The 26,737-nt window shown below is 45.3% G+C and overlaps 1 long non-coding RNA gene across 2 annotated transcripts; it reads right to left on the bottom strand.

The window, feature by feature from the left end:
* Positions 1 to 223: 223 nt before the first annotated feature.
* LOC140208316 (uncharacterized) lies at positions 224 to 23,335 on the bottom strand. Of its 2 annotated transcripts, none has more exons than XR_011888726.1 (3): positions 23,040 to 23,335; positions 22,188 to 22,402; positions 224 to 379 (listed from the first exon to the last, which is right to left on the bottom strand). It is a non-coding gene; the product is annotated as an uncharacterized lncRNA (long non-coding RNA). The 2 variants fall into 2 exon arrangements; XR_011888725.1 differs by lacking the exon at positions 224 to 379 and adding an exon at positions 15,478 to 15,709.
* Between the last annotated feature and the right edge of the window lie 3,402 nt (positions 23,336 to 26,737).

The raw sequence follows: 26,737 nt of genomic DNA, 5'->3' as shown, positions 1-26,737 counted from the left end.
AATGAGCAAACACTGAGAGAATGTGAGTGACTTTAGAGAGGTGGGTTTCTGAAAACACATTACCAGACCTGGAGTGATTGCAACCGGGTCAGGCAGAGGCATCACTGGTATCTCTGGGCACATTCAGCCCATTCCACTTATTTCGTTCCTTCCTTTGTACATGCATGTAATGTCTAAAGGACCAGTGTTTGAATAAATGACACTCACAAAACTTGCTCCTGAGCGAATCAATGGAAACCCTGAGTAAGAAGGGTTCTCTCCAGCTGGTGCTCTCAGTCCTCGGGCTGGTTCACTTGCTGTTCCCTCACCTTCAGTCGTGGTTCACTTCCAGTTGTGGGGTTTTCTTCCAGTAAATCTCTCACCGCAGGTCTAAGTTTAACTAGAGAGATAATGAAGCACATTAACAATACAAAGGAAAACCAAATATTTCCGCTCAATGTTCCGAAAACAAATCTGACTGAAATTTAAACGCTGAAGACAAATAAAAGGATCTCAGTGAACAAGTCTGTAATTGTCCCTCACACGTCACAAATTCTGATACGGGATACGAAGGACTCATCATTCAGTCAGGGAAAGACATAAGCTATCGGAGCAGAATGAAGTGATTCGATCCATCGAGTCTGCTCCATCATTCAATCATGTCTTTTTTTCTCTCGTGCTAGATACTCGGTACATCAGATTGGATGTGTGTAAAGAGAAACTGTGGAAGACCCAGTATCAGAACTGGGACTGTCCAAGATGCTACCCGATCTTCTGAATGCTTAATTGAGCAATTTGGCCCAGATCTCATCCTTGCTCATACCTATAATGGGGGAGGTACTACACCCAGTGTTCTGAAAAGGTAGTAAAAGTGATTATCGGGGCATTAAAAGTGATCGTCCGAGAAACGAAAATGAAATGTTCTTGAATTTATAGTAAATAGACCTTCTAGTTATTCGCTGCTCAACATTAGTTCTGTATTGTTAAACACTTGAGCCTCATTGCCTCAGAGTACGCTCCCTCGGACAAGGCGAAATTATTATTAATTTGCTTGCATTATTCATCACTACTTCCTGGATACCAGAGAGGCTCCCGGTGAAACAGTTCTGTCCACTCTATTGACTCTTAACATATCGTCTGTAACTGGAAGAACGATAATGTACCATATTCAATCGTGTTCAATATGCATAGAATGTAACGTGGTTCCATCTCCAATGTTCCCACTAATTATTATTTTGGCAGCTGCGTGAATCAACCATTGCTCTGAGCTGGAAAGTTTCACACGGCCTGAAAAAAGCGCGACATCGTAGATATTTTTTTTTGGTTTTGTAATGTGCATCGATGAATATTTAGAATGAAGACTGACAAGAAAAAATTATTCCTTTGATTTTAATTATTAATTAAAGGATATGATAAAAATGCATTACAACAGACACAAACCTTCAGGTTTCATAAATGTTTATCTGGCAGAGTTTAATCCCATCTGCGCTGCAACAAAGGCTCCGTTCGCAGGAGCATTTTGGTTACGCAGACGCGTAGTTCAGAGGAACACTGACGGGTCTCTCTCTCCAGGTTACCCCCACCTTATAACAGTGTTTTGTCCACTACCTTGCCAGCGACAACCTGCTGTTGCAAACATGCAAATCGTCAATAGTTAGGCCCAGATCTCATCTCATTCGAGATGGGTGAGGGTTTGTCTAAATGGGAAATGCACTAAATGGCCTCTTTGTTAGGTACAACTGTATACCAGCTCATTAATGCGAATCTGTTAATCACGTGGCAGCAACTCAAAGCATAAACACATGTAGGTATGTTCAACAGGTTCAGTTGTTATTCAGGCCAAACATCGGAATAGGAAATAAATGTGATGTAAGTGACGTTGACCGTGGAATGATCGCTGGTGCCAGACCGGGTGGAATGAGTGTTACGGAAACTGATCAACTACTTGGATTTTCACGTATAAATCTCCTGGGTTACAGAGAATGGTCCGGAAACAAACCAAAGGAAAATCCAGTGAGCAGCAGTTCTAAAGGCCTCGTTAATGAGAGAGCTCAGTGAGATTGGACAGACTGATTAAATCCGACAGGACGGCGGCAGGAACTCAAATAACCATGCGGTCCAACAGCAGTGTGCAAGAGAGCGACACTGAACGCAGAACATTGGATTTGGACGGGGTACAATTGCAGTAAACCCCGAACATGCACTCAGTGCCACATCATTAGGTACGGGGGATACATAAAAACGTGCCCACTGAGTGTGGACTTCCATACTTTTATCAACTGCCAATGAGATTTATTACAGGAAGTTTTAACCTAAATGTCACTGCCAGATTTATAAATGTTCTGCTAAAAAATACAAAAACAGAATAAAACACACATATTCGTTAATCCACGCAGTCCTTAGGACAATGTGGAACTGATAGAAACATTAGCAATACCAGCGCGACCAGAGTGCGTAATAAAGCACCATAACATTTCCCCCTATAGCCTCTGTCCTTACCTGGTGCTGGACTCCTGAGTCTGTTTACAAAGAATCCGAACATCTGAATGTTATTGTCCCTAACAGTAAGTGAACACACCCTGAGCAATGTTCTGTTGATAACTCGCTCATTAACCTGAGCTTCAGTCTATTCAGCACGTAACGCGACACCTTGTTCCTCAACGCTTGTGTTAAACCACATAAAAGCTTATTTTCCATGAACAAGTCACTCTTACAAGTGGTCTGAACCAGAATAAATACCACAGTGCAAGCGGTGCAGTAATTTCCTCTCTCTGGAATATTTGATCTGCTCTAGAGATGAATTACAACCCGCATCCTGGTTCAGTTCCGTTGGTGTCGTCGCTTTAATTTATTGTTCACCTTGGGACCAGTTTATTGTCAGGTTATAAACCCTGGAGACAGCTCGGGGCAAAGATCGCTGTGGGTTTATTGCACAGAGACAGCAGAAGGAAGGGCGCTGTGAGCTCTGATGAAGTATTATGTATTTGGAATAATGTTCTCTTTTGAACGGGAGCCATTCTCTTTCTCTGGATTTTACTGTGCCCCCTCTGCCTGGAGCTGAGTTCAAGGTCACCCTGTTTATAAAGAGCCATTTCTAACAGTTGCCCGCAGTTGGCCCATTACAATAATGGACCAACTGGAGAGCAACTGTGCGGAGATAACCATCTCCCAGAGATAACAACCGGTCAAAGTCGACAGCGAGATAAGGACACCCTTCTCCTTCAGTTTATTGCTCACTGACTGGAAACAGGTCACCATGTCACAGCAGCAATCAGATGAAATTATGACCATTTCCCGCTGGCGAATTTGCCTGGCAACCCATTTACTTCACACATACATCAACCGGAATCACATCTATTTTGCAAATACTTGTACCGTTCTTCGTCAGAGAACCCAGGCAAAAAAGAGAATTCCGAAGACACACTTGTTCCACCTCAGAAAAATAACCTCATCTCTCTTCACCTGTTTCAGCTCTCTCCTCAGTAGCAAACATGTTCTCCACATTCCTGTCCAGACTCAGAGTGATGTTCAATGTCCCCAGCAAGGGCTCAATTCAAAGGATCTAACCACGAGCGGATAAAACCTCCTCACCTCCTAAATAACAGCGAATGCAATCAACTCCCCGTCTACATCGAATACCAGCGAATACAGCGTAGTGGTCAGTATTGAAGCGGACGGTAGCGAAGTGGTCAGTATTGAAGCGGACGGTAGCGTGGTATCAGTATTGAAGCGGACGGTAGCGTAGTGGTCAGTATTGAAGCGGACGGTAGCGTAGTGGTCAGTATTGAAGCGGACGGTAGCGTGGTGGTCAGTATTGAAGCAGACGGTAGCGTAGTGGTCAGTATTGATGCGGACAGTAGCGGAGTGGTCAGTGTTGAAGCGGACGATAGCGCAGTGGTCAGTATTGAAGCGGACGGTAGCGTGGTGGTCAGTATTGAAGCAGACGGTAGCGTAGTGGTCAGCATTGAAGCGGACCACTGCTCTGACTGGTAAAATGCCCACTGAGTGGAGAATTTGCTATTTTTATCTACGGTCAGTGAGAATTACCACAATATTTGTTAATATAAATATCATTTCCAGATCTACCTCGTCTTCGCTAAAAAAAAATACGCGTACAGAATAATAAAGCAGACAGATCCGTAAAGCCTTGCAAGTTCAACGATAACATTGATATGGTAGAAATATTAGAAATGCTGCCTTTACAAGTGGGCTTATTAAAACACCATAACACTGCCGAATACAGTCCATGTTCCTACCTGACGCAGAACTCCTGGGTCTGGTTTCAGGGAATCCAAGTATCTGAATTTTCTGGACACTAACAGTAAGTGAACACACCCTGAGCAATGTTCAGTTGATAACTCGCTCATAAACCTGAACTTCCCCCCAATTCAGCAGGTAACGCCACACCTTACTCCATAACGCTTGAGTTAATCCACACAAAGACTCACCTTGCTTGAGTAAGTCTTTCTAACTTGTGGTCCGACCCAGAATTAATACTACCGTGTGCAAAATTTTACCACCTCCAGAGAGGAATCACTACTCGCATCCCGGTTCCGTTCTGTTGGTGCCGTCGCTTTGAGTTATTGTTCACCTCGGGACCAGTTTATTGTCAGGTTATAAACTCCAGCAACAGCTCAGGGCAAAGATCGCTGTTGGTTTATTGCACAAAGTCAGCAGAAGGAAAGGAGCCGCGAAGTCTGATGAATTATTCTGCATTTGGTGTTTGTTGTTTCCCTTTTGAACACTGAATATTCTCTTTCTCCAGATTTAACTGTGCCCCAGGCATCAGGAACTGACTTCGAAGTTAGTCTGTTTGTAAAGAGCCATTTTGAACAGATGTTGGCAGTTAGATCATTCCAGTAATGGGCCGATTGTGGAGCAACTGTACCGAGATAACCCCCCCCCCCCCCAGAGATAACAACCAGTCAAAGTCGACAGCAAGATGAAGTCAGATCCCGGTGTGGGGGGTGGGGAGACTTGCGTTTTAAAATAACTAAATGGACGTTTAATTTGATTTCCGAAGGAAAACAAAATCAATCATGCGATTCGCCTGGCTGCGCCGTGTTACTGGTGGAATGGGAAGTGGGCTGTTTGTTTCCAGTTGTGTCACAAATTCTCAATTTTTTTGGGGAGGACCTTCTAGGCTGAAACTGTTTCCTATAGTTTTAATCGGTGCAGTGTCTCGTTGTTCAGTATCTTGAAAAAACAGCTGATATACTAATGTAAACCAGAATTGCCATCGGAGTCTGCACACTGTGTATTAGACAACAGAACACCTCTCATTCCTGCAGTCTTTAAATCCTTGTAAACTGACCACTCTGACAATGTGGACCATAGGGAGCCCTTTCTCTAAAACCCAGGGGATCATTCAGACAGCTGATCGCTGAGAGGAATTATGCTGTTGATTGTTAAAATTTTCCCAGAGTCGGATGAATAGAATTGATGTGGAGGTCGGGAGTGTCACAGAGAACAGGCCGGACAGCCGAGCCCTCTCCGTTGTCCTTCCAGCTTCCGACCAGTGGCGGCGATGTGGGGACCTGCGGCCACGGGGGACTCTGCGGGGATCCCTTCTTAATTCCCCAGGAATATTCTGACAGTGTGGATATGATTTCAATATCCATGGATGTATCAATATCCAGCAAATTGTTCCTTTCAACTAACCCCGCTCACTTCCCCATACGCGAGCTCTCGCTGATCTTTCGTAGCCATGGCAACGCATAAATTGCGTTAAGAACTCAGCAGTCCTGGCAGCACCCGTAGAGGGAAATAAACAGTTGACATGTCGGGCCGAAACACTTCACCAGGACTGGAAAGGAAGCAGGAAGGGCCAGGAGATTGATTGATTGATTCGGGACGTGCGGATTGTAGCGCTGTGAGACTCGGTCAGTGTCTCAGCAGCTGCCTTTCCACGCTCATTCCTCACACAGGGTGTGGCCTTTCTGCTGAAATTTATTCCAATTTATCCCACAATTCACTCTCATTAGGGACTGAGCAAAGTCGTTTTACGCTTTCTCCTGCAGGGAAACCGATAAAACCTATACCCTGCTATAGAAGACACCATTTACATCTGATGCTGTAACCAAGCAGCGTTCAGTACGGTCTCGGGTAACCACAGTCTGACCTCCTGGATGGGCGACAATGAACCTGGATCAGTGTGCTTAACCTGCACGGATGAGGCATCAATTGACATTTTCCGACACCAGTAGAGCTAAATAATTTACACGTCACCTGACGACAGTTGTCCGGCTGATTTCCCAAATAAAATATTTAAAAAAAAAATAAGTTTTCTTAAAGGGTCTCAGTGTGAGCCCGGGAGCGCGAGGGTAACGAGCTCTGCGAGAACGTGCGTGTCGGGCAGTGGGCTGGGCGGGGCCGTGAGTTTGAACACGAGATCCCCAGGGTGTCTGCGCCGGGATTAACAGCGAACGGGGAGCGTGTCTCTCGGTCCGATACCGTGATGTTCAGCTCACCTAGTTAGTCAAAATTTCGACCCCGGAACGCAGCTAGGGCACATAAATTACGCACAAAGCTGGACATAGATAATTAATGTCTGATTTTAGTTCAAATACAAAAAAAATCATGTTTCCCTTCGCATGCAGTCATTATACCAATTTACGTTAATTGAATTGTCAGAGCTTTTCGAGTCAACATAGCAACACGCATAACTGGACCACACGGGCCCCTCGAAACTGCTGCAGCAGATCATGAAATCATGGCTGATCAGATCTAAAATTTCATTACGTATTCCCCCATGTCCATCCCAGTAACACTTCAAACCCGTTGTTTATCAAGAATCTCGGCCTTAAACAGTGTTTGCTTCCACTGGCCATTGACAGGAGGATTTCAAATTGCTCACAATCGACACAGGAACAATAGATGTATTGGACTGAAATAAGAAACTCTGAAAACGGAACAGGTGTCCGCTGTACAGCTCCCGCACCTTTGCTTTGAAACAGGAGGCCATTGTTCTGGAGCTGATCTTAATCTTTACCTAACCTGGGGAAAATGTAAATCATGCAAGCAGGCAACAGTTGGAACACAAAAGGCACCACAGCCAGAAGTGGCTTAAAAAAGACAAATATCCCCTTGATTGCAGATCCAAAGCACAGACAACTGGTTGTTTCGAAATAAATATCAGAAGCTGAATTATTCTCAACATAATTCCCCAGAATATTCTGACAGTGTTGATGCTGTATATCTTTTCTTACAAATAACCCCATCCACCGCCCCACGCGGATCTCTCGTAACCATGGTAACAGACACAACACCGGAGGAACTCAGCAGGTCAGGCAGCTCTATGGATGGGTGTAAATAGTCGACGTTGCGGACCGAGTCCCTTCATCAGGACTGGAATGGAAAGGGGAAGAGGGCAGATGGTTGACTGATTTGGAAGGTGCGGCTTGTTGTTCTGTGAGACTCGGTGCTCAGGGTCTGTGAGCAAGCAGCTGCCTGTCCCGGCACATTCCTCAGAACAGGGAGCGGCCGTTCCGCTGAAATCAGATCCAAACCGGTTCGACAAAATACCGTCATTCAAGAGTGAAGAAAGTTTAACCCTTCCTGCTACAGAGAAGAGCGACAGAACCAATGACGCGATATAAAGTACATAAGCTGGGCTCTCGAAGGTCGACTTTACTCTTTTCCATAGATGCTGCCTGGCCTGCAGAGTTCCTCCAGCATTTTGTGTGCATTGCTCGGATTTCCAGCATTTGCTGATTTTCTCTTGTTTCTGAGAGATCGGTGACGGGTGACGGGTCACTGCCCCGTAGGATGTGTCATATGTCACTACCGGGGTGAAAGATGCCTTCTGCTCGCACTTAGTAGAAACCACCCTGGAGAGTATTTCTGATTGACGGCAACGACGTCGTTTCTCTTAATCCATTTGGACAGTAATTGACTCGTTAACATCAACATGTCAGTGCTCCCTTCTCCCACTAAATTCACTCCCGATCCCGACCAAAGCCGAGCCTCGCTGTACACACTAAATGGTTGCGCAGAATCATAGTCAACACTTACCTCTGATGTTGTAACCGGACGGCATTCACTGTGGTCCCGGGAAATCACAGTCTGACTACCCGGGTGACCGACAACGTTCCTGCAAAGGTGTTCTCACCCTGTAAGGAGAGTTGAGTCTGAGCTGCTGCTCCCGAGGCCACTCGGCTGTGATGTGTCCGTCGCTCATTACAGATGGACAGGGCCGGGTGAACCGGGGTAGAGCGGGACTGCCGCAGTCCGGGTCACACTAACTCTCACCGGCTCAGGACGGGTCTGACAGCGGGAGTGGGATCAATGTAGCAACCATAAAGAGGGAAACAAACCGACTGCGTTAACCTTTCTGTCTGGAGTTCCGTGCAGATCTCTCCTTTTTCTTTCATACAACCACTGGGGCGGGGTTTCTCTGTTTAACTCAGCGAGTCCCAGGCTGCGAATTTGATCCAGCCCGGGTTCTGGGAGGGTCTGATCTCCGCCCCGTGTGTAAACAGGACTGTCCAGCGTAGCTATAGTTTCAGCAAAACGTCCCTCACCTGTTCAGGCACAGGGGATCGCATTTCTGCTGAAATTAAACCAAACACGTTCGACTATATATTTCCACCAATTTGAAAGAAAACTGGGAGAGATTATTGCATTTCCGTCCGGACAACTATTGTCCCAAGAAACCTCCTCGCCCACGGTTAACAGCGGGTTTCGTTTCACAAGCAGAGGTTGTTGATCCACACCCCGCCGGAAATACTTGTAGAATTTGTTTCTCTTTAAAGGCATTTATTCCAAACAGCCAGAAGTTTTACCGAGGGAGGGAGTGACGCACTCACTGAAAACTCACATATGTTGAAATGGCCGACAGGAAGGGAATGATGCTCTGATGGAAAATGAGCACGGGGGGAGGGGGGAGTTGTGTGCTGATTCAAAAGGAAGCCTGACTCCCCTCTGTCTCCTGACCTAACCCTCACTCTCCCCATACCTCTACCCATCTACCCTATCTATACTCTCATGATTTTGCAGACCTCCATCAAATCTTCTGCGTTCCAAGCAATAAAGTCGTGACCTATTCAATCTTCCCTTATAACTCAGGCCCACCAATCACGGCAACAACATCTTTGTAAATTTTCGTTGTACTATGTCAACCTTAGTTACATCTTTCCTATAGGTAGGTGACGTAAACTGCACTCAATACTCCAAATTAGGCCTCATGACCATCTTAAATCATCCAATCTCCTGTACGGAATACTTTAATTTATGAAGACCAGTGTGCCAAATATTCCTTTACTACCTTATCCAGGTGTGCAGTCACTTTCAATGAATTGTGGACCTGCATTCCCGGTAGCCTTTGTTCTACGGCACTCCTCAGTTCCCTACCGTGCACTGTGTAAGAGCTTCTCTGGTTGATCCTACCGGTGCAACAGCTCGCAGGCCTGCGTTCAATCCCATCTGCCATTATCAGCCCATTTCCCACCTGATGCAGATCCCGCTGCAAACTCTGATAGTCTTCCACGCTTCAAATACACCCCAAACCATGGCGTCATCCGCAAACTTGCTGATCCGTTTCACCTGATTATCATCGAGATCATTGATATAGAATCATGACAACAACCGATATCAGCACTGATCCCTGCGGAATTCCACCAGTCACAGGTTTCCAGTCAGAGAGGCTACTATCTGCTACCACCATTTGCCTTCCGCCTCTATGCCAATGTCTTCTCCCATTTACTACCTCACCTTGAATGCCAAGAGAATTAACTTTATTGGCCAACATCCTACGCGGGACCTTGTCAAATGCCTAGCTAAAGTCCATGTGAACAATATCTATTGCCCTGCCTTCATCAGCTTTCCTGGTAACATTCCTTGAACCTCGATAAGATTTTCTAGAACATACAAAGTCATGTTGGATATCCCTAATCAACCCTGTTTATTTAAATACTCGTTTATCTGGCCCTTCCAATATCTTCACAAGACTGATATCAGGTGCACTGGCCTATAATTTCCTGGATTAATTCTGGAGCCTTTTTTAAACAGCAGATCAAAATTAGCTATCCTCCAATCCTCTGGTACCTCCCCTGTCTTTGAGAATAATATGAACATATCGGCTACGTCCTTGCAATTTCCGCACTTGCCTCCATCGGGGTCCGAGGGATCAACCTGTCAGTCGCTGGGGATTGATACATTCTAATTTGCCCAATATACCAAACATCCATGGCCTTACTTCTCCTTTGCCTCATTTCTATAGATTATTTTCCCGAGTGAACACAGAAGCAAAAATCCACTTAAGAACTCCTATACTTTCTTAGTTTCCATGCGTACATGATCATTCTGATAATCCAGACGATCAATTGTGCCTCTTGCAATCATTTTGCTTTTAAGTTATCTGTATAATACCTCGCCTTGTCAGCAAGGACAACCTTGTGCCATCCTATAGCCTTCCTGGTTTCTTTCCTCAATGTTATCTTGATTTTCCTCGACTCCATAAGTGCCTCATTTTTTCCTCCCTGCCTACACCTGTTATGCGCCTTTTTTAAAAATCTATACCAGGGCCTCAATATCTCTTGAAAAACTGGTATATTTACCTTTTATTTGTACAAACACATAAATACCTTGAAGTCCACAAATTGTATCTTTCAGGGTCTCCCACTTACCAAGTACACATTTGCCAGAATATAGCCAATTCACACTAGTCAGATCCTTTCTGATACCATCAAAATTGGTCTTTCTCCAATTTAGAATCTCAACCCACGGATCAGAGCTATCATTGTCCACACTGCCCTTGAATCTGATGACATTGTGATCACCGATGCAAAGAGTTTCCCAACACAGACTTCTGTTACGTGTCCTGTCCCAGTCCCTAATGGGAGATCAAGTATCACAATTGTGTTTTTGGGACTTCAATGTGCTGATTGACGAAACTTTCCTGAAGACATTTGTCAAATACATGAGTACATCTACTCAATATACAGCATGAGAGTTCTCGTCCGTATATGGAAGGTTAAAATGAAAATATAACGAATTATGTTTCTTCCAATATTCTCTGACGTCTACTAATTTGTTCCACTAAATCCCGCAGACTCTTAGGTGGTCTGTAAGACAGACCCATTAACACGGTCAACAATTTTTATTTTTCCGATCTACCCATAAAACCTCACGAGATGAGTTCTCTCATCTGTCTTTATTGCACACTGCCGTGACATTTTCCTTGCGTACTGAAACTACCCGCTACCCTTTAACCCCTCCGACTCTGTCCTGTCTAAAACAACAGAACCACAGATGCTGGAAAATCAAGCAACACACACAAAATGTTGATGGAACTCATCAGACCAGGCAGCATCAATAGGAAGAAATACAGTCGACGTTTCGGGCTGAGACCCTTCGTCAGGACTAACCAGAACCACAGGATATCGAGCTGCCAGTTCAATAATGGTGACAATATCATAATTCCATGTGTTGATCCATAATCTAAGCTCATCTGCCTTTCCTTCAATACTTGTTGCATTGAAATACACGCAGCTCAGAACATTAATCACAACATGGTTAACCTTCGATTCCTGACTTTGTTTGAGGTCTTAACAACATCTGTTTGAGAAACTTGGATAGGTACATGGATGGGAGGGTATGGACGGCCCGTCAATGGGTCTCGACGGATTAACAGTTCGACACGGAGACCTGGAAATGTGCACAGAAAACTCCCGGTGTAGGAAGGGAGAATAGGAATCATTCGCAGTAAAGCAGCCAGTTGCGAAAAAAAAAATCACCATATGGGGTTGGAGACCCGGAAACGTGCGTGGTAAACAGCCCCGCTGTGGAATACCACGACCGGGAACCACAATCTCACGGTAGATTTGTTCAGTGACTTCTGATCAGCTATGATGAGCATCCTTACCACTGTGGATGAATAAATATTTAATCCAATACTTCTGGCCTCCCTCACTCGTCCTCGCCTCCTCACCACCGCTCTTCACCCTGCTCTCTTCTCCATGCCTCTGCCTCACCCTCCACACTCGCCCCTTCTACTCACCACCCAACAACCTCGCCGTCCTTTCTCATCATCCCCCCTAGTGCTCACCCTCCTACCCCTCCGCACCCCACACCTTCACTCCTTCTGCCCCAATCCCATCTCCCTCGCTGCTCTGTCGTTGACGTCATTCTCACTCGCCCGTCTTTCCTCGCCGCCCAACTCGGTCACAAATCCTCCTCAATGTACAGCCCACCACCCCTCCCTACTCACTGCTGATATCACTCACCCCTCCCTCCTTGCCAGCCTAGTCACACCCCTCCTTACTTGCTGCCCCTCTCGCTCACCCATTCCTCCTTTGATTTCTCACTCACTCACCCTCCCTTGGACACCACTTATTCCACCTTTCCCTCCTATTCGCCTAACCCTATCTCCTACTCCCTGTCACTCCCTCACTCTCCCCACCATTTACTCCTTCCGCACTCTAACTTCTCTCTCTCTCTGCTTCTTTCCTTCATCCTCTCTCCTATTCCACTCCCCTCTCTCTACGCCTCCCATTACCTTCTCACCATCCATCCATCCCTCTCACTCCCTTTCTCTCAGTCACTCTCCCCACGCTTTACCCCCTCTTTGTTCCTCCCTCTCTCTGGCCCTTCTCTTCCTCTCTGTCCCTCTCTCCAATCTCTGTCCCCCTTTTTCCTCCTTCTAGACCTCTCTGACCCTGCTTCCCTTCTCCCAACCTCACTCCCCCTCATTCTCTGTCTCACACTTCTTTCCCCCTTACGTCTCACTCTCTCACTCCCCTCTCTCCGTCCCTCCCACTCCCTCCCCTCTCTCTTGCCCTCTACCTTCACTGCCCATCTCTCACTCCCCCTCTCTCTCCACTCACTCTCTACAGCCCCCACACAAATTTATCTTCCCTCTGTTCACCTTAGACACACTCATCCTACCCTTTCCCTTACCCTCACAGTCTCCCCCTTGCACTCACCCTTACATCAACAGCATTTAAATGTTCAGTGGGAACTGTGACTGCAAATGCTGCAGGTTCCATACACATGGTAATGTCCCTTAATTTAAAGAATGTCTCAGTTCGGAATGGCACGGACTGGTTTATTGCTCCCTTTCTCTGTGCTTTCTTTTCCTCTCCGAACCTCTGCCCCTCTCTGTCCCTTTCTCCCCTCTTTCTAGACCTCTCACCCTGCTTTCCTTCTCCCCACCGCACTCCTCGTCTTTGCACCTCTCCCCTTCTTTCCCTCCTCACGTCTCACTCTGTTACCCCACCTCTCTTTTGCCCTCTCCCTTCATTCCCCATCTCTCACTCCCACTCGCTCTACTTAGAAAACATAGAAAACATAGAAAATAGGTGCAGGAGTAGGCCATTCGGCCCTTCGAGCCTGCACCGCCATTTATTATGATCACGGCTGATCACCCAACTCAGAACCCTGCACCAGCCTTCCCTCCATACCCTCTGATCCCCCTAGCCACAAGGGCCATATCTAACTCCCTCTTAAATATAGCCAATGAACTGGCCTTAACTGTTTCCTGTGGCAGAGAATTCCACAGATTCACCACTGTCTGTGTGAAGAAGTTTTTCCTAATCTCAGTCTTAAAAAGCTTCCCCTTTATCCTCAAACTGTGACCCCTCGTTCTGGACTTCCCCAACATCGGGAACAATCTTCCTGCATCTAGCTTGTCCAATCCCTTTAGGATTTTATACGTTTCAATCAGATCCCCCCTCAATCTTCTAAATTCCAACGAGTACAAGCCTAGTTCATCCAGTCTTTCTTCATATGAAAGTCCTGCCATCCCAGGAATCAATCTGGTGAACCTTCTTTGTACTCCCTCTATGGCAAGGATGTCTTTCCTCAGATTAGGGGACCAAAACTGCACACAATACTCCAGGTGTGGTCTCACCAAGGCCTTGTACAACTGCAGTAGTACCTCCCTGCTCCTGTACTTGAATTCTCTTGCTATGAATGCCAGCATACCATTCGCCTTTTTCACCGCCTGCTGTACCTGCATGCCCACTTTCAATGACTGGTGTATAATGACAACCAGGTCTCGTTGCACCTCCTCTTTTCCTAATCGGCCACCATTCAGATAATAATCTGTTTTCCTATTTTTGCCACCAAAGTGGATAACTTCACATTTATCCACATTAAATTGCATCTGCCATGAATTTGCCCACTCACCCAACCTATCCAAGTCAGCCTGCATCCTCTTAGCATCCTCCTCACAGCTAACACTGCCGCCCAGCTTGGTGTCATCCACAAACTTGGAGATGCTGCATTTAATTCCCTCATCCAAGTCATTAATATATATTGTAAACAACTGGGGTCCCAGCACTGAGCCTTGCGGTACCCCACTAGTCACCGCCTGCCATTCTGAAAAGGTCCCGTTTATTCCCACTCTTTGCTTCCCGTCTGCTAACCAATTCTCTATACATATCAATACCTTACCCCCAATACCGTGTGCTTTAAGTTTGCACACTAATCTCTTGTGTGGGACCTTGTCAAAAGCCTTTTGAAAATCCAAATATACCACATCCACTTGTTCTCCCCTATCCACTCTACTAGTTACATCCTCAAAAAATTCTATGAGATTCGTCAGACATGATTTTCCTTTCACAAATCCATGCTGACTTTGTCCGATGATTTCACTGCTTTCCAAATGTGCTGTTATCACATCTTTGATAACTGACTCCAGCAGTTTCCCCACCACCGACGTTAGGCTAACTGGTCTATAATTCCCCGGTTTCTCTCTCCCTCCTTTTTTTAAAAAGCGGGGTTACATTAGCCACCCTCCAATCCTCAGGAACTAGTACAGAATCTAAAGAGTTTTGAAAAGTTATCGCTAATGCATCCACTATTTCTTGGGCTACTTCCTTAAGTACCCTGGGATGCAGACCATCTGGCCCTGGGGATTTATCTGCCTTTAATGCCTTCAATTTACCTAACACCACTTCCCTACTAACATGTATTTCGCTCAGTTCCTCCATCTCACTGGATCCTCTGTCCCCTACTATTTCTGGAAGATTATTTATGTCCTCCTTAGTGAAGACAGAACCAAAGTAATTATTCAGTTGGTCTGCCATGTCCTTGCTCCCCAGAATCAATTCACCTGTTTCTGTCTGTAGGGGACCTACATTTGTCTTTACCAGTCTTTTCCTTTTTACATATCTATAAAAGCTTTTACAGTCAGTTTTTATGTTCCCTGCCAGTTTTCTCTCATAATCTTTTTTCCCCTTCCTAATTAAGCCCTTTGTCCTCCTCTGCTGAACTCTGAATTTCTCCCACTCCTCAGGTGAGCCACTTTTTATGGCTAATTTGTATGCTTCTTCTTTGGAATTGATACTATTCCTAATTTCTCTTCTCAGCCACGGGTGCACTACCTTCCTTGATCTATTCTTTCCCCACATAATTTCAGCTTCCCCCTCTCCAGTTTCCAACTTCCACACACTCACCCTGCCCTTCCTCTTCTTGTAAAATTTGTAAAATTTTGTAAACTCACAGAAAACAGGGCAGCAAATTTAACTGGTAATGCTGCAGGTTCGAGACCCTAGTTCATGTTCTTTATTTCACAATAAAGGCTCTATCATTCTACACTTCAGCGGAAATGGTTACATACAATATTAAAGTGACTTTGTTCACACTCTATTGAGAGTGATTGGTCGAACCGGTTCCATTTGATTTCAGCAGTTGTGAAGAAAGTGTGTCTGGCAGTTTGCAATGACGTCAAAATGCTGTTGGACTATTCTTGGGGAATTATTCAACTTTTGCCATTTATCAAAAGTTCCTGTTAAAAGAATGGACGGGGATGAAAAGAGAGGAGAACATTAGATGGCCAGGGAGGTGATAAATTTGGTCAGGAAGGAAAATGAAACGTACGTAAAGCTTTAGTTGTTAGGATCAAACAAAACAGACGAGGAGTATAAAGACACCAGAACATAACTGAAAAAGGGAATTACGAAAGAGAAGAGAGGGACATGAAAAATTCTTGGTAAGTTCGATTAAGGTGAATCCTAAGGAATTCTATACATTCATCAAGATCAGGAGGATAACTAGGGAGAGAACCCTAATGCATTCTCTTCCGTAACCAGCTCTAATCACATCAGGCAGGCACCAACCGCATCATTCACAAAGCTACATGTTATATTATATCAAAGAACACCTCACAAATAACTTCTTTGGAAAGGATCTCCAGTTTAGCAGGTGACCTGAGGCATCGTTCTGTCGATTTTAAAACACAGAGCAAAGCAACTTTATCTCACAAAATGGAGGATGTAAAACAGTTCCAAAAAATGGCAGCCTCCATCTCCAAGCACGTGGCAGGAGCAAAGACAATTCACCTGTCTGCTTCCACTGTCCTTGACCCATTCGAGTTCGACATTTTCTTCCAGATTTTAAAACCGCCATGGCCAGCGAACTGACAAGAATGAGTTGAATTGTTCAACTTCCAGGTTAAATGGTTAAAATAATACCGTCCAATCATCACCGTCATTCTGCATTTATTAAAAAATTACAGCACAGCAACGTGTGCCAAAATCTCTTCAGACCCAGAGTCAACTGTTGAGATATTAGTCAAATTAACTTTATACAGACAGGCTGTAATAGGGACAGCAGTAGACAGTCCAGATACACATAACTCATGACCTGGCCAAACGGCTCTCGCCCCGGATAACCACGCTCTTGCGATACTGAATCCGATCACTGTTGCCCCATTCTACGCCCCATCCTGGGACACTGATGGCATTACTAATGTCTCAGACCGAGCCCCACCCGGTTCTCTGATTGCCATTACTGGTGTCCCATTCTACATCCCAACCTGGGACACTGATGACATTACTAGTGTTCCTTACTGAGACTAATCCTGGGGCACGAATGACATCGTGGGAAAATGTTTGTGTTTCCATCGATTTTGGGAGAGAGAGGATGTGGTGGGTGCAGTCGTCGCATGGAGTTAAAAGGGATTTCAGCCATCCCAGAACAACAGGAGTTGTGTTCTATGACTGTTTCGGAGATGCGGTCATTTTTGCTGCAGTTGGAAGATTGCACATCCCTTAAAAGGGTAACAATCATACCAGTGCCCAAGAAGAGCAGCATGAGCTGCATTAAGGACTATCATCCATAGTACTCACACTACTCTGAGAGGTTTGCGATGGCTACAATTAGCTCATCCCTTAGCAAGGACCTCAGCCCACTGTCATTTGATTGTATCCACAATAGGCAACAATGCGATTTCATCGGCTCATCATGCCGCTTTGGATTACTTTGACAATACGAATACTTATATCAGAATGCTGTTTCTTGACCAGAGGTCAGCCTGTAATGCAGTATTCCTAGAGATCTGATCAAAAGGCTCAAACCGCTGGGCCTTTCTACCTCCCTCTGCAACTGGATCCTCGACTTCCTCACCGGGCAACCACAATGTGTGCCGATCTCCACCTCGCTGTCAATCGATACAGAGGGAGCTGTGTACAGGCCACCTAACGGTAGTAGTGAGGTTGGGGATGGCATCAAACAGGAAATTAGAAATGCGTGCAATAAAGGAGCAGCTGTTATAATGGGTGACTTCAGTCTACAGATAGATTGGGTGAACCACATTGGTAAGGGTACTGAGGAAGAGGATTTCTTGGAATGTATGCGGGATAGTTTTCTGAACCAACATGTCGAGGAACCAGCTAGAGAGCAGGCCATTCTGGACTGGATATTGGGCAATGAGGAAGGGTTAGTTAGCAATCTTGTCGTGCGATGCCCTTTGGGTAAGAGTGACCATAATATGGTGGAATTCTTCATTGAGATGGAGAGTGGCATAGTTAATTCAGAAACAAAGGTTCTGAACTTAAAGAAGGGTAACTTTGAAGGTTTGAGACGTTAATTAGCTAAGACAGACTGGCAAATGATACTTAAAGGGTTGACGGTGGATATGCAATGGCAAACATTTAAAGATCGCATGGATGAACTGCAACAATTGTTCAGCCCAGTCTAGAAAAAGAATAAATCAAGGAAGGTAGTGCACCCGTGGCTGACAAGGGAAATTAAGGTTAGTATCAATTCCAAAGAAGAAACATACAAATTAGCCAGAAAAAGCGGCACACCTGAGGACTGGGAGAAAATCAGAGTCCAGCAGAGGAGGACAAAGGGCTTAATTAGGAAAGGGAAAAAAAGATTATGAGAGAAAGCTGGCAGGGAACATAAAAACTGACTGTAAAAGCTTTTATAGATATGTGAAACGAAAAAGATTGGTTTTAAGACAAATGTAGGTCCCTTACAGTCAGAAACAGGTGAATTGATCATGGGGAATAAAGACATGGCAGACAAATTAAGTTTAGCACACGTGGGAGTCGGGTGGGACTGCACCCGGTCATGATATGAGGCGTTCTGATCCCACTCAGGAGCGCAAGGCACACAGAGAGGGATTGAATGTTCGCGGTGCTGATTCCCCGGCAGGAGTAGCGGCTTGGGAAAGCAACGTGACAGGAGGAGCGGGGCTAAGGTGTTACTGGGAGAGAGATACAGTGAATACAGATGGACGAACAGAAGGTTAGAAAAATCCTTGAGCCAAGTCACACATTTCCCATTCTTCCAGGTCACGGGATTAATCATCTAATCCCGCACTAGTCTAGTATTAAAGCCCATGTCGCGATTGTCGGAAAAGTCGGACCACAGCATCACCACAAATCCTACTTACAAATGTACTGTGTTTCCAATGTTACCTAATGTCATGACCGGGCTACAGATAACCGGAGGCCCATTGACTCAGCCCCATTTAGCGGAGCCTGATCCCGCGTCCAACAGCATGGAGCCACTCACAATGTTTCTTATGAATCCGTATTTGTTGCACAAAAGGAGCGAACCCAAAATAACCTTTTCCCGCATAGGTTTATAGCATACACTCTAAAACAACATTGTGACAAATTGCGACAGCCTTGGCAATTGGCTTGCCTGTCAATATGCAGCTGCAAAACTTCAAAAGCTACTTACCTTCACCCAACCGACAGATCTTATTTTGGGGGCTATGACAACTACAAAATGCTGGAGGAAATCATAGGTCAGGCAGCATCTAGGGAGAGGAATAGACAGACAACGTTTCGGGTCGAGGAATTTCTCTCCATAGATGTTGCCAGGCCTGGGGACTTCCTCCAGCATTTCAATAGACAATAGACAATAGACAATAGGTGCAGGAGTAGGCTATTCGGCCTTTCGAGCCAGCACCGCTATTCACTCTGATTATGGCTGATCATCCACAAGCAGTACCCTGTTCCTGCTTTCTCGCCATATCCATTGACTCCGCTATCTTTAAGACCTCTATCTAACACTTTCTTGAAAGAATCCAGAGAATTGGCTTCCACTGCCTTCTGAGGCAGAGCATTCGACACATCCACAACCCTCTGTGTAAAGAAGTGCTTCCTCAGCTCCGTTCTAAATAGTCTACCGCTTATTTTTAAACTGTGGCCTCTGGTTCTGGACTCCCCCAACATCGGGAACATGTGTCCTGCCTCTAGCGTGTCCAATCCCTTAATAATCTTATATGTTTCAATCAGATCCCCTCTCATCCTTCTAAATTCCAGTGTATACAAGTCCAGTCCCTCCAATCTTTTAACATATGACATTCCCGCCGTCCCTGGAATTAACCCAGCGAATCTACGCCGCACTGCCTCCATAGCAAGAATGTCCTTCCTCAAATTTGGAGACTAAAACTGCATATTATACTCCAGGTGGGGTCTCACCAGGGCCCTGTACAACTGCAGAAGGACCTCTTTGCTGCTATACTCAACTCCCCTTGTTATGAAGGCCAATATGCCATTAGCTTTCTTCACTGCCTGCTGTACCTGTATGCTTACTTTTCGGGTGCGAATCTCTTTTTTTCCGCATCCGCAGAATCTCTGGTGTTTACTCTCCCCGCAGCCTCCTTTTCCCTGCTATTAAGTATTTAAAATCACACTTATTCTGCATTACTACTACCTCTATATCTCGATTAAAGAACATTCGGAATCCTTAGTTAACACCTACACCGAGTTTTCCCCTTTGAGCTGCTGTCCTTTCACAGCACCGTGTAATAACGAGCATCTAGACCCGGTCATCTTACAGTCACATCTCCTAGCGCTACTAGGCCGGCCTCAGATGTGATGCTTTCGGAGTAGTAAAGAAAACAATATTATGGGTTTCTTAGGGATGCCAGAAGGGCTTAGACAATGGATATCATTTACCTGAATTTTCAGAAGGCGTTTGATAAGGTGCCACACCTGAGGCAGGTTAACAAGATAACATCTGATGGCGTTACAGATATGATACTGGCATGGAGACTGGAATGCCTGACAGGCAAGAGACAACATGAGGGAATAAAAGGGGCCTTCTCTGGTTGGCTGCCGGTGATTAGTGGTGGTTCTCAGGGGTCAGTATTGGGACAGCTACTTTTCACATTGTTTGTCAATGATTTAAATAATAGAATTGATGGCTTTGTGGCAAAGTTCGTGGATGATACGAATATAGCTGGAGGGGGTATGTGGGGCTGAGGAAGCAATGCGATTGCAACAGGATTTAGGCAAATTGGAAGAATGGGCAAAAAATTGGCAGATGGATTAATTGTTGGGAAATGTATGGTAATGCTTTTTGGTAAAAAGAGCAATAGTGCAGACTATTATCTAAATGGGGAGAAGTTTCAAACATCGGAGATGCAGAGGGACTTAGAAGTCCTCGTGCAAGACTCCCAGAAGGTTAATTTACGGGTTGCGTCTTTGGGAAAAGGCAAATGTAATGTTGGCATTTATTTGAAGTGGAATAGAGTATAAAAGCAAGGAGATTATGCTGAACCTTTATAAGACACTGGTTAGGCCGCGCTCGGAGTATAGCTAACAGTTTTGGACTCCATTTTTCAGAATGGATGTGTTGTCATTGGAAAGTCCAGAGGAAGTTCACGAGCAAGATTCCGGGAATGAAGGGGTTAACATATGAGAAGCGTATGGCAGCTTTGAGCCTGTACTCAGTGGAATTTAGAAGAATGTGTGTGGATCTGATTTAAACCTACTGAATGTTGAAAGGACTAGACAAGATGGACGTAGAGGGGATGTTACCGATGGTGACGGTATCCTGAACTAGAGGGCAGAGCCTCAAAACTGAGGGGCGGCCATTTAGAACAGAGGTAAGGAAGATTGTTTGTTTGTCCAGAGAGGAATGAATCTGTGGAATACTCTGCCACGGACTGCGGTGGAGGCCAAGCCCAGGTGTATATTTAAGGTGGAAGTTGATAGTTTCCTGATCGGTCAGGGCATTAAAGGATATGGCGAGAGGGCAGGTGTATGGGGTTGAGTGGGATCCGGGATTAACCATGATAGAACGGTGGAGCAGACTCGATGGGCTGAATGGCCTAATGCTGCTCCTCTGTCTTATGGTCTGAGGTTCAGGGACTTGGAAATTCTGGATGTGGTGATAAATTGGCTTCGCCATCGGCTGTGCGGGAGAAACCAGCAAATTCTGAAAGATGGTTTAACCCTCTGACTGGTGACCAGTGGCTGCTGGGATATCCCAGGGATCGGCGCTGGGTCCATTGTTGTTTATCACCTATGTCAGCGGCCTGGATGATGTAATTTTAGATTAGATTCTTTTTAGATTTTCCTGTTCTCTTCCCTTCCAAACATCACGGCAATGTTTGGCTTTGGTTCAGCGACAGGTAATTTACATGTGCTATGCTCCGTTCGCATTAAATTGATTTACGGTAACTGTCGTCAGAGCTTCTCTTGTGAACATGCCACGCAGAATTGACCATCCAGCCCATCGAGCTTTCTGTCCCACACCGTGAAATCATGATTTTCGCTTTGCAATACCACGTGCTGCTTTCTGAAACTGTTTCCCCATCCCCACCCCCACCTGTTTGCAATGTATCGAAGCCTTAAGCAAAATCAAGGTCTTTGCTGCTACATGACGTTGAGGAGATCAGCTCGAAACACCCACAATAAACACAGTCACAAAGAGGAAAGCACATGCATTCATCTGAAATGACAAGTTTGGATACGGAACCCGTGTTGGCTAAACAGCTTTTCGCACACTGGCTTTGAAATCGTAACCCCTGGTTCGAGAAATGTTTTTATCTTTGACATAAATTGTGGAAGCTCTCACACGTGTAGACGGAAAACTACAGGATCACTGACACCACCACCGCCCGAGGAGGATTACAATAGAAATGATGACTTCTTGATCACTGATCCAAAACACAGGTAACGTGCTGATTGGAAATAAAGATCCGAAATAAATAACAGAATTTGAATTAGTCTCACCTCAATTGACCAAGAATGTTCTGTCTCCGTGTCGATATATTTTCGAGTGGTTTTCTGCTAACTTCATTCCAACCAGTCCAGCGACAGATATTTATTATCTACGGGGGAGGGCCCGGTATTGCTGTTCTGTGAGACTCACAGCGCGATTTTCTGTGTGTAAGCGGCTGCCTGTCCACAGGGCGGATTCCAAACAAACCAGTTCAACTCCACTGCAGCTGTGCACAAAGCAAGCTTAATATTGTATTTAATTATTTCTGCTACAGAAAAATAACAATAGACAGCCGTTGATATAGAAAGGAAAGATCCCCAGTGTCTGCAGTCTGAATGATTACTTGTTCCGATTGCGACCAGACTTTGTGAGATTCCAGCATTTAATTTTACCACAAACTGCCATTATTTGTAGTTCTGATATCATACTTTGCGATTTAATTAAACAAATTGCTCTGTGGCATTCTCCACCGTCACGTCCCGAACAGTAAAACAGTAAAATCTTACGGTCGCCCTGTTTTTCTGGGTAGTTAGTTTTAACTGTGTGTGCGTGTCTCTGTGTCTCTGTGTGTGACTGTGTGAGAGAGAGAGAAATCGGAGAAGGGACCCGGCCCTGCCCCGCGGGACATTTTGGATATTATTATCGTGAACAAGCTTCATCTGTACTGACTCAGTAGAAACCGCCCTAAAAAAATGTGTATGACTGAAGGTAACAATGTCGTTTCTTTTCATTCATTTGGTAAATAATTACTTCGTTGAACGTGTTAGAGCTGCCTTCGCCCCTTGTATTCCCTCCCGATCCCGACAAAAGACCAGCCCCGCTGTAAACGCTCACTGATTTGCAGAATCGGAGACAACATTTACCTCTGATGTTGATACCGGACGGTGTTCAATGTGGTCCCGGATGACAAATGTGCCGACCGTGCACCGAGAATTCAGTCTGTGCTGCCGCTCCCGACCCTATTCGGTTATGAAGTGTTAGTCGCTGATTACAGAGAGACAGGTCCGGATGAGCCGGAGTTAATGGGGCAGTCGGCGGTTCTGGTCCCACACCTCCTCACCAGCCTGGTACAGGTCGGTCAGCGGGAGGTGAGGGGACTAGGGCAAATCCAGCAAACACAGACAGAATTACAGAAGCTGTGTGAACCTTCCCCCGTGTTCGCAGATAGTTTCTGTCTGGATTTCCGGGTCGATCTCTCTTTTCCACCTTATTCCTCTGACGCAATCAGTGGGGCGGAGCTTATCCGTTTTATTCAGCCAGTTCCAGCTGTGAATTTGATCCAGCCGGGTTGAGGCTCCACCCACGTGTGAACGGGGCTGTCCGGCGCAGGGCGAGTTTCAGCACAAACACTCCACGCCCGTCACGGCTATTTCGGGGAACTGTTCTTTAAGGCGTTTCAGAGCGGGGAGGATTAATGAAGAAGGGGTGGCGTTACTAGTCAGAGAAAATGTCACGGCAGTGCTCCGTCAGGACAAATTGTAGAGCCCGACTAGTGAAGCGTTTTGTGTGGATATGAGAAATAAGTAAGGTATGGCCACGTTAATGGGGCTATATTAAAGACAACCCAACAGTCCTCGGGATTTAGAGGAACACATTTGTAAGATCCCAGATTATTGCAAGCACCTTGTAGTTGTTAGAGTGGGTTATTTTAATTTTCCACATAATGGCTGGGAATCCCATATTGTAAATGAACTAGTTGGGATAGAGATTGTCAAGCGTTTTCGTCATCGGTAAGCAGAAATCCCAACGAGCGAGAGTGAAATACTGAATCTGCAATTAAGCAATGGGGCAGGGCAGGGGGCAGAAGTTTGTGTATGAGGACACTTTTCATCCACTGACCAAGATGCCATAATGTCCACGTAAACATGTAAAATGTTAGATCTGACCTGTCGGTTGAGATTCTATATTGGAGAAAGCACCATTTTGATGTTATCAGAAAGGATTTGGCAAGTGTGGATTGGGACAGGCTGCCTTCTGGCAAAAGTGTACTTGGATGGTGTGAGGCCTTTAAAAAATAAATGTTGGGACGACAAAGCCTGCAAGTGGCTGTCAGATGAAAGGGAAGAATAACACGTGTAGGAATATTGATAGCCAGGAGATATTGAGGCGCCGGTTAAAAGAGGAGAGGAGATGCACAGCAGAGAATGGCAAGTAGGATCACATGAGGTCCGTATGGAGTATAACAAGTGCAGGAGAACGCTCAAGAAAGAAACCCGGGAGGCTCAAAGAAGGCATGATGTTCCTCTAGCAGACAAGGTGAAGGAAAATCTTTGGGAATTCCACAAACATGTTCAGAGCAAAAAGATTGCAAGGGTTAAATTGGACCTTTGGAAGACCAGACTGATAATCGGATATAATCCGATGTTGCAGTATTTATGTGGAGTCAGGAAAATTACATTGGAATGAGAGAGTAGCCGGTCAAAGTAAATTGGATGGAGCTGCAGGCAGGAATGTCAGCAGAGCAGCAATGCAGTGCATTTCTGGGGGGGGGGGGGGGGAAGAGGAATCTGCAGGACATGTGTATTCCAAAAATGAAGAAATACTCAAATTGCAAAATAGTACAACTGTGGCTGACAAGGAAAGTCAAAGCCATTGCAAAAGCAAAAGAAAGGGCACACAACAAAGCAAAAATTAGTCGGAAGATAGAGGACTAGGAAGTTTGTTTTAAAAAACCTACAGGTAGCAACTAAAAATCACTAGAAGGAATCGAATGAAATATGAAAGTAAGCTAGAAAATAATATCAAAGTAGATAGTAAAAGTTTTTCAAGTATGTTAAAAATAAAAGAGAAATGATAGTGTAGTTGGTGACACAGGACAAGATAATCTTGCCTGACGGACCCGTTGGAATTCTTTGAGGAAATAACAAGTAGGATAGATAAAGGGGATGCTGCGGATGTTGTATATCTGGACTTTCAGAAGCCTTTAACAAGGTGCCACACATGAGGCTGCTTACCAAGTTAAGAGCCTATGGTATTGCAGGAAAGTTAATAAGGTGGTTGGAGCCTTGGCTGATTGGTAGGAGGCAGCAAGTGGGAATAAAAGGGTCATTTTTCTAGTTGGCAGCCAGTGACTAGTGGTGTTCCGCAGTGGTAGGTGTTGGAAGCATTTCTTTTCCCGGTGTATATTAAAAATTTAGATGGCAGAACAGATGGGTTTGTCGCCGAGTTTGCAGATGATACGAAGGTTGGTAGAGAGGCAAGTAGAGTTCAGGAAACAGGTAAGATGCAGAAGGATTTAGACAGATTAGGAGAATGGGCAAGAAAGTGGCAAATGTTCGAACATGCATGGTCATGTACTTTGGTAGTAGAAATAAATGTGCGGACTATTTTTATAACGGGGAGAAAATCCAGGAATCTGAAATGCAGATGGACTTGGGAGTCCTTGTGCAGAACACCCAGAAGTTTAACTTGCAGGTTGAGTCGGTGGTGAAAAGGCAAATGTCATGTTAGCATTCATGTCAAGAGTTCTAGAGTACAAGAGCAACGATGAGACATAACAAGGCCCGGGTGAGGCCTAACCTTGAGTATTGTGAACGGTTTCGGTCCCTCGGCTTAGAAAGGATGTGCTGGAATTGGAGAGGGTCCGGAGGAGCTTCACAAGGACGATTCCAGGAATGAAAGGGTTATCACACGAGGAACGTTTGATGACTCTGGGTCAGCACGCGCTGGAATCCAGAAGGATGGAGGGGGGCGGGCGGTGGGGGGAATCTCATTGAATCCTTTCTAATGTTGAAAGGCCGAGACAGAGTAGACGTGAAAAGGGCGTGGGGGAGTCCAGGACAAGAGGACGCAGCCTCAGGATAGACAGCTGCAGGGATCGGTGCTTTGTCGTTTGTTGTTTCCCATCTCTATCAATGATCTGGAGGATAATGTGAGCAGATTTGCGGATAGCACCAAGTATGGGACTGTAGTGGACAGTGAGGACGGCATCACGGTTTGCAGAAGGATCTGCATCAGCTGTAAAGATGGGCTGAAAAATGGCTGATGTAAATTAATACAGAAAACAGCAAGGTTTCGCACCTCTGTCGGACCAGCCAGGCTAGGTCTTACACAGTGAACGGTGGGGCACTGAGGACTGTGATTAAAGAAAGGGATCTGCAGACATATATCCATAATCCATTAAAAGTTGTGCCACAGGTAGATAGGGTGGTAAAGAAAGCTTTTGGCACGTTGCCATTCATACGTCAGTGTATTGAGTACAGGAGATAAAAAGTTATGTTGAAGTTGTATAATACGGTGGTGAAGTCTAACTTGGAGAATAGTGTGCAGTTTTGGTCACCTACCTGCAGGAAAGGTGTAAGCAAGTTTGAAGGAGTACAGAAAAAATACAAAAATGTTGCAGTGTCTGGGGGATTTCAGTTATAAGGAAATGTTGAGCAGGGTAAGACTGGATTCCTTAGAAAGTGGAAGGGGGATTTGATAGAGGTGTGCACAATTACAAGGGGCATAGATGTGGTAAATGCAAGCAGGCTTTGTCTGTTTAGGTTGGGTTGGGCTACAATCAGGGTGAAATGTGAGAAGTTTATGGGGAACGTGAGAGGAAACAGAAACATAGATAACC

The sequence above is a fragment of the Mobula birostris genome, chromosome 13 (assembly GCF_030028105.1).
Source record: "Mobula birostris isolate sMobBir1 chromosome 13, sMobBir1.hap1, whole genome shotgun sequence".
NCBI classification, from domain to species: Eukaryota; Metazoa; Chordata; class Chondrichthyes; order Myliobatiformes; family Myliobatidae; genus Mobula; species Mobula birostris.
This window is presented reverse-complemented; position numbering and strand designations above follow the sequence as displayed.